Source organism: Bos indicus, chromosome 25, assembly GCF_029378745.1.
Source record: "Bos indicus isolate NIAB-ARS_2022 breed Sahiwal x Tharparkar chromosome 25, NIAB-ARS_B.indTharparkar_mat_pri_1.0, whole genome shotgun sequence".
Classification (NCBI taxonomy): Eukaryota; Metazoa; Chordata; class Mammalia; order Artiodactyla; family Bovidae; genus Bos; species Bos indicus.
Window position 1 is genome coordinate 20934876 of NC_091784.1, and position 6686 is coordinate 20941561.

General features: G+C 45.6%; 1 non-coding gene across 1 annotated transcript; it reads right to left on the reverse strand.

Annotated features, from left to right (window-relative positions):
• Window positions 1–787: 787 nt before the first annotated feature.
• Window positions 788–869, reverse strand: TRNAL-UAG (transfer RNA leucine (anticodon UAG)). The gene has a single exon. It is a non-coding gene; the product is annotated as a tRNA-Leu (tRNA).
• Window positions 870–6686: the final 5817 nt, after the last annotated feature.

A 6686-nucleotide genomic window follows, 5' to 3' on the forward strand; every position in this document is an offset into this window, starting at 1 on the left:
TGTCCATGGAGTGTCCCAGGCACGAATACTGGAGCAGGTTGCCATTTCCTTCTCCAGGGGATCTTCCCGACCCAGGGATTGAACCCGTGTCTCTTTCATCTCCTGCATTGGCAGGCAGATTCTTTACCACTGAGCCACCTAGAAAGCCCAATCCAGGACTAAATATTAATAGTAGGCCCTTCATAAATTGTTGTTGAATGAGTAAATAAACAAGCACAAAAAACTAGGCAGGAGGTGGATCAGTGAAGCTGGGACCTCTAGGCTGATAAGCCCGGCTGGGGCGGGGATCTCGAGCCCCCAGACCCTCCGTAAGGTCCCCTGACACAGTTTCTACCAACAGGGATTTATGGAGTCAGCCTGAGCTCTCTGCAGACCAGAGAGGCCAGAAAGGGACCCTTCCTAAGTGAAGTCTTGATTAAAATCCCCACCACATAATCTCTGTCGCTGAAAGGTAAAGATGCCCACTCCCTGGGCCTCAGGCTTTGAAACCTTAAACCAAAGGTGCAGTCTGATGAGAGCTTCTTAAAGTATCTCAGATGCTTTACTATGAAAATAGGGAGACATTTTCGTACTTCTAGGTAGCAGGATTCTTGGGTTTGTGTATTAGGCTAACGGAGTGAGGTGCCCCGAGCTGCTGTTTCCTCCTTTCCCCCTCCCTTCCTCATTCCATTTTTAAAAAAGAAAAAAGAGCGTCAGAAGGTTAAAAAACAAACACACACCAAAAAAAATGCTAAGAGTAACTGGGAGAGGATGATTCAGAAATTGAAAAAGTGAAACCCACAAGGTGTGGCAGCGGTGGGATTCGAACCCACGCCATCGAAATGACTGGAGCCTAAATCCAGCGCCTTAGACCACTCGGCCACGCTACCTCCCGCTCACAACGTCTTCCACACGTACTATATTAGTCTCATGACGCGGCGCCTCGCTCTCTACAAACCCCGCCTCCATTGTTCTACGTTTGCCAAATATCAGCCTGGCGTCTCTGGCGCCAGTTTCCACGTACTCACCTCGTGGCTTCCTTCTGGGCTTCGGAATCGGAGTGCTCTCGTTATCCGCAGTAGTAAATACAGTCGGGACGCAGCATTAAAAAGGAAAAAAAGGAGTTCCAAAATGCTAATAGTCAATCGTCATCTGTTTGCGTTTGGGTTTCCGTGAGGCGGCATACTGCCTACGACCACGTGGGGGCAGTGTTGCACTGGCGCTTGCTCAGGGCCAAGCTGCAGATCCGCGCGGCACCCAGTTTTCGGGGAACTAAGGGTCCCCATCCTGCGGACTCTCTAGTCCTTCTGCAGGCTTGGGCGGCCCCATGGCCTGGCACTTGCCACTGTGATTCCAGGAAGGAATATCACTGAACGCTTTTACAGATCATTGACTTGTGTAGGCTCCCTCGGTCATCACGAGTATCCACTTTGTTTTACAGAACGGGGAACTGAGGCTCAGAGAGGCTAAAAATTTTGTGTTAGCTGCCCCAGGTAGAGCCAGCATTCCTGACGCTTCCAAGATCCAGTGTTCTCCACGTAGAAGACTATTTTCAGTGAGATATTAAAAACACTGTAGCCTTTTCTGCCTCTACTGCCGCCATGGAGCCGGTGAAAAAGCCTGTGGGGAAGCGCGTCAACAAAAAAAGTAGCAGATCCTGTCCTAAATTTACCTTGAACTGTACCAACCCTGGAGAAGATGGAATCAAGGATGCTGCCAATTTTGAGTAGTTTTTTTTCAGGAAAGAATCTAAGTGAATGGGAAAGCTGGGAATCCTGGTGGAGGGGTTGTAACAATAGAAGAAGCAAAGCAAAATTATTGTAATTCTGCCTTTTTCCAAAAGGTATTTGAAATATCTCACCAAAAATATTTGAAGAATAATCTACGTGCTTGGTTATGTCTAGTTGCTAAAAGCGAAGTTACAAATTGCTACTTACAGATTAATCAAAAATGAAGAGGAGAAAGATGAGGACCAAAACTCAATTATCTGAAATATTTTGTGTAAGATCTTGAATACATATTGGGAACCAAAATGGTGGTTTTCCTTATAAAAATAAAATGCAGTAAATTCAGAGCAAATACATCACACATCAACTTCCAGTTCCTGCCACCCAGAATTCATTTTGTTCAACTCTTCTGAAAGATCACCCAGTGTGGCCACAAGGAGGAAGCAGAGATCTCTTTGGGTAAAGTGAGTGACCGTGTTAGCTGCTCAGTTGTGTCCCACTCTTTGGGACCCCATAGACTGTAGCCCACCAGGCTCCTCTGTCCATGCGTGGAATTCTCCAGGCAAGACTATTAAGAGTGGGTAGCCATTCCTTTCTCCAGGGGATCATCCTGACCTAGGGACCCAACCTAGGTCTACCTGCCTTGCAGGCAGTCTTTACCATCTGAGCCACCAGAGAAGCCCCTCTTTGAGTAATCCCCCAACAAATGAGTCAAAGTCTTCTCCAGTAGTTGCACCATTTGCTAGCAGGAACTGTAGCAGTGAAGAACAAACCTGACTCCATATTGAATCTATTCCTTTAGCTCTAACCTTTGTGTTCTGTCGCCTGTACTCAGTCACAATGGCTCTGCATCTTTGTAAAAGGTTGCTGCCTACAACCCAAAATATACAGGATATCCCCTTCTCAAGGCTGATCTTTAAAGGTATAACATGCTTCCATTCATAAGGCAAGAGAAAGTTGCAGAACAGAGAATAACATTTGTCCTGTTGGAGGTTTATGGGAACTTTTTGACTTGACCCACATGAACAATTGTAAGAACAAAGGATTCTGGTGCCAAGAAATTTGCAACAACCAGCCATCCCCCGCCTCCTCTTTTAGGATAAAAGAAACCTGAATTCTAACTCGAATAAGGTGGTTCTTTGGAACACTCATCCACCGTCTTCTCTGCTGCTACTGCTAAGTCACTTCAGTCGTGGCCGACTCTGTGCGACCCCATAGACGGCAACCCACCAGGCTCCCCTGTCCCTGGGATTCTCCAGGCAAGAACACTGGAGTGGGTTGCCATTTCCTTCTCCAATGCATGAAAGTGAAAAGTGAAAGTGAAGTCCCTCAGTCGTGTCCAACCCTCAGCGACCCCATGGACTGCAGCCTACCAGGCTCCTCCATCCATGGGATTTTCCAGGCAAGAGTACTGGAGTGGGGTGCCATTGCCTTCTTCAGTCTTCTCTGCCTGCGGGCTTTCCAAATAAAGTTGCTGTTCCTTGGCCCAGAACCTCCTCTCTCGATTTATTGGCCTGTTGTGTGTGTGAGCAGTATGAACTTGGACTCCATGACACACCCCTAGCCCTTCCCACTCTCTCTCTCTCTCTCTCATAATTCAAGTGAGCATTTATCCAGCACCTCCTAGACCAGATAAGGCAAAAATCAGGTCTTCTGGAAGAAAAGCTGTTTCCAGAGCTGCCTCAGAACCCTCATGCCAGTTGCTTCAACAGAACAAAAATCCAGTGCGAGCAAGGCTATGACTTATCTGCTCCAGTGAGCAGGCCTGACTCCCTGCAGGCCTCTGCAGAAGTGCTGACTCAGCTTCCCTGGTGAGTTCTGCCTTAAGGGTGAGTCTGGGAGGACAGTTCCTACGCAAAACCCAGGCCCAGGCAGGCAAGGGTGGGGAGGCCTTGGAAACCAGGGCAACTGGACTCTGTTTATCTTTTGCTTTTTTTTTTTTTTAAGTGACAGTTAAAAATAACTTTTGCTAAAGCAATAAATACGTGTTTCTTATAGAAACTCGAGGCTAAAAAAGAAAAGCGCAAATAAAAGAATAAAATCATCTTTAATTTCTCCACATAGTTAAACTCTGCCAACACTTCAGTAAAGAAAGGTGCTTTTTTGTCTTTTTAAATGTGAAATATAATGTAATGCATGCTCATTGTAAATTTTTTTCAAATGTCAAATCTGTATAAAGTTAAAGGGAAGTTCTCTTCCTCACCACGTCCCTCCTTCGAAACTAAATCCCACAACTCATTGTAATGAGTAACAGTTTAGCTGTATCCTGCTAGATCTTTTCCTATGCAGTGAAAAAAGTAAAAGTGTTAGTCATGTCCATCTTCTGTGACTCCATGGACTATATAGCCCACCAGGATTCTCTGCGGAGAAGGCACTGGCAACCCACTCCAGGACTCTAGCCTGGAAAATCCCATGGACAGAGGAGCCTGGTGGGCTGCAGTCCATGGGGTCACTAAGAGTCGGGCACGACTGAGCGACTTCACTTTCACTTTTCACTCTCATGCATTGGAGAATGAAATGGCAACCCACTCCAGTGTTCTTGCCTGGAAAGTCCCAGGGATGGAGGAGCCTGGTGGGTGGCCGTCTGTGGGGTCACACAGAGTCAGACACGACTGACGTGACTTAGCAGTAGCAGCAGGATTCTCTGTCCGTGGAATTCTCCAGGCAAGAACACTGGAGTGAGTAACCATTCACTTCTCCAGGGGACCAACCCAGGGATTGAACCTGGGTCTCCTGCATTGCATGCAGACTCTTTACAGCCTGAACCACGAGGAAAGCCTGTAACAGTACCGGGGCAAACGTATCTAAAGGTCCACACATGCCCCACCTAGTCCTGGAGTTTGCCTTGTGCAAGAGAAAGAAAGACACTGTCCAAAAGATAGAAGAGTAGTCATTTCATAGCTTCTGCTAGTCTTTCTGTAGCTACAGGTAGGTCATTGAATGGCCCTGTGATGGCTTTGTACACAGAAGGCCCTACACCTCCTGAGCCAGGGAGGACTTCCAAGGATTTTTTTTTTAAGTTTCTGCTTAAAAGCATCCCATTGTGGCTCCGGGGGGTGGGGTGAGGGGGATGTAGGGGATGAATAGATGAAGGGTTTTTAAGACAGTGAAGCTGCTCTGTATGATACTAAACATAACACTTGATGAATGTCACTGTAAATTAGACCAAACTCATAGAATGTACGGGACTTCCCAAGTGACACAGTGATAAAGAATCCACCTGCCAATGCAGGAGATGCAAGAGATGTGATTCCATCCCTGCGTTGGGAAGATCCCCTGGAGTAGGAAATGGCAACCCACTCCACTATTCTTGCCTGGAGAATCCCATGGACAGAGGAGCCTGATGGGCTAGCCCCAGCAGGCTACAGTCCATGGGGTTGCAACTTGCAAAGAGTCAGACATGACTGAGCACTCGTACACATAGAAGGTATACAGCCAAGAGTGAATTCTAATATAAACTGTGGACTCTACCTGACTGTGATGTGTCAGTGTAGGTTCATTAATTGTAACACATGGTGGGGGATGTTGATACTGGGGGAGGCTATTCTTGTCTTGTGTGGGGGCAGGACGGATACAGGAAATCTCCTGTACCTTCCATTCAGTTCCACTGTGAACCTAAAACTGCTCTATAACTCCCACGGCCTCCTGTGGACAGGGAATCAGAGCAGCCTGTACTTAGAAGCATTTTGTTTCCATGGCATTTGTGGCTGGAGCGGTTCTCCAACCCTCCCTGAGCCTGTGGGCGGATTACTCACATCCTTTGAAGTGGGGAGCAGCCAGGTACCTAGACTGGGCTAGAGCCCTCTTCCTGGTGAGCTCTCTTCTGAGTCACACCCTGAAGCACCCTGAAGATACCGTGAGCCCTTTTTTGAGGCGAACAGTTTCATCATGATATAATTCACATATCATACAAGACCCCTCTTTAAAGCGTATAGCTCATTGTTAAGTATACTCACATAATTATGCAACCATCCCCACAATCAATTTTAAGATATTTTCATCTAAAAAGGAACACCTGTTAGTAGTCACTCTCCATTCCCCACAAACTCCCTTCCCAGCCCCTCAGGCAACCACTAATCTGCCTTCCATCTCAAAGGATTTCCTTATTCTGGCCATTTCATATAAATGAAATCGTGTATCTGTTGCCTTTTGTGTCTGGCTCCTTTCACTTAGCATGTTGTTTTTAAGTTTTATTCATGTTTTAGCATTTATCAGTACTTCACTCCTTTTTATTGCTGAATAATGTGCCCCATTTTAATTATCCATTCATTGGTTGATGGACATTTGGTTGTCTTCACCTTTCTCCTATTATGAATAATGCTGCTGTGAACATTTTTACAGGTTTTTGTGCAGACATATATTTTCATTTCTCCTGGATATATACTGGGGAGTGGAATTCCTACGTTATATGGTCACCCCATGCTTAATTTTTTTGAGAAACTGTCAAGCGGTTTTCCATTTTCCTGCTTGCAGTGAATGAGTTTCCCAGTTTCTTCACATCCTTGCCGGCACTTGTTATCTGACTTTTGATTATAGCCATCCTAGCAGATTAGGTTTTGAGTTGCATTTTTCCAATGACTAATGATGTTGAGGATGTTCTCATGTGCTTATTAGCCATTTGTATATCTTCTTTGTAGAACTGTCTGTTCCAATCTTTAACCCATTTTGAAATTGAGTTATCTTTTTATTATTTGAGTTATGAGTTCTTTATATATTCTAGCTATAAATCCCTCATCAGATATATGATTTATGAATATTTTCTCCCATTCTCTGAATTGTTTTTTTACTTTCTTGATGATATTTTTTGCATCCTGTGGGTTAGTGAGTCCCGTGATTACTCTGCTGGAGGGAAAGAGAGGGGGAAAAAAATCCTGGGGGCAGGGAGAGGGGCTTTTCTAATACAAGTGGGGATTTTGTCCTTCAGTGCTTGGACAGGAGATGTTTGTCCACATGAGAGAAGAAAGGGCAGGCTTCAGTACA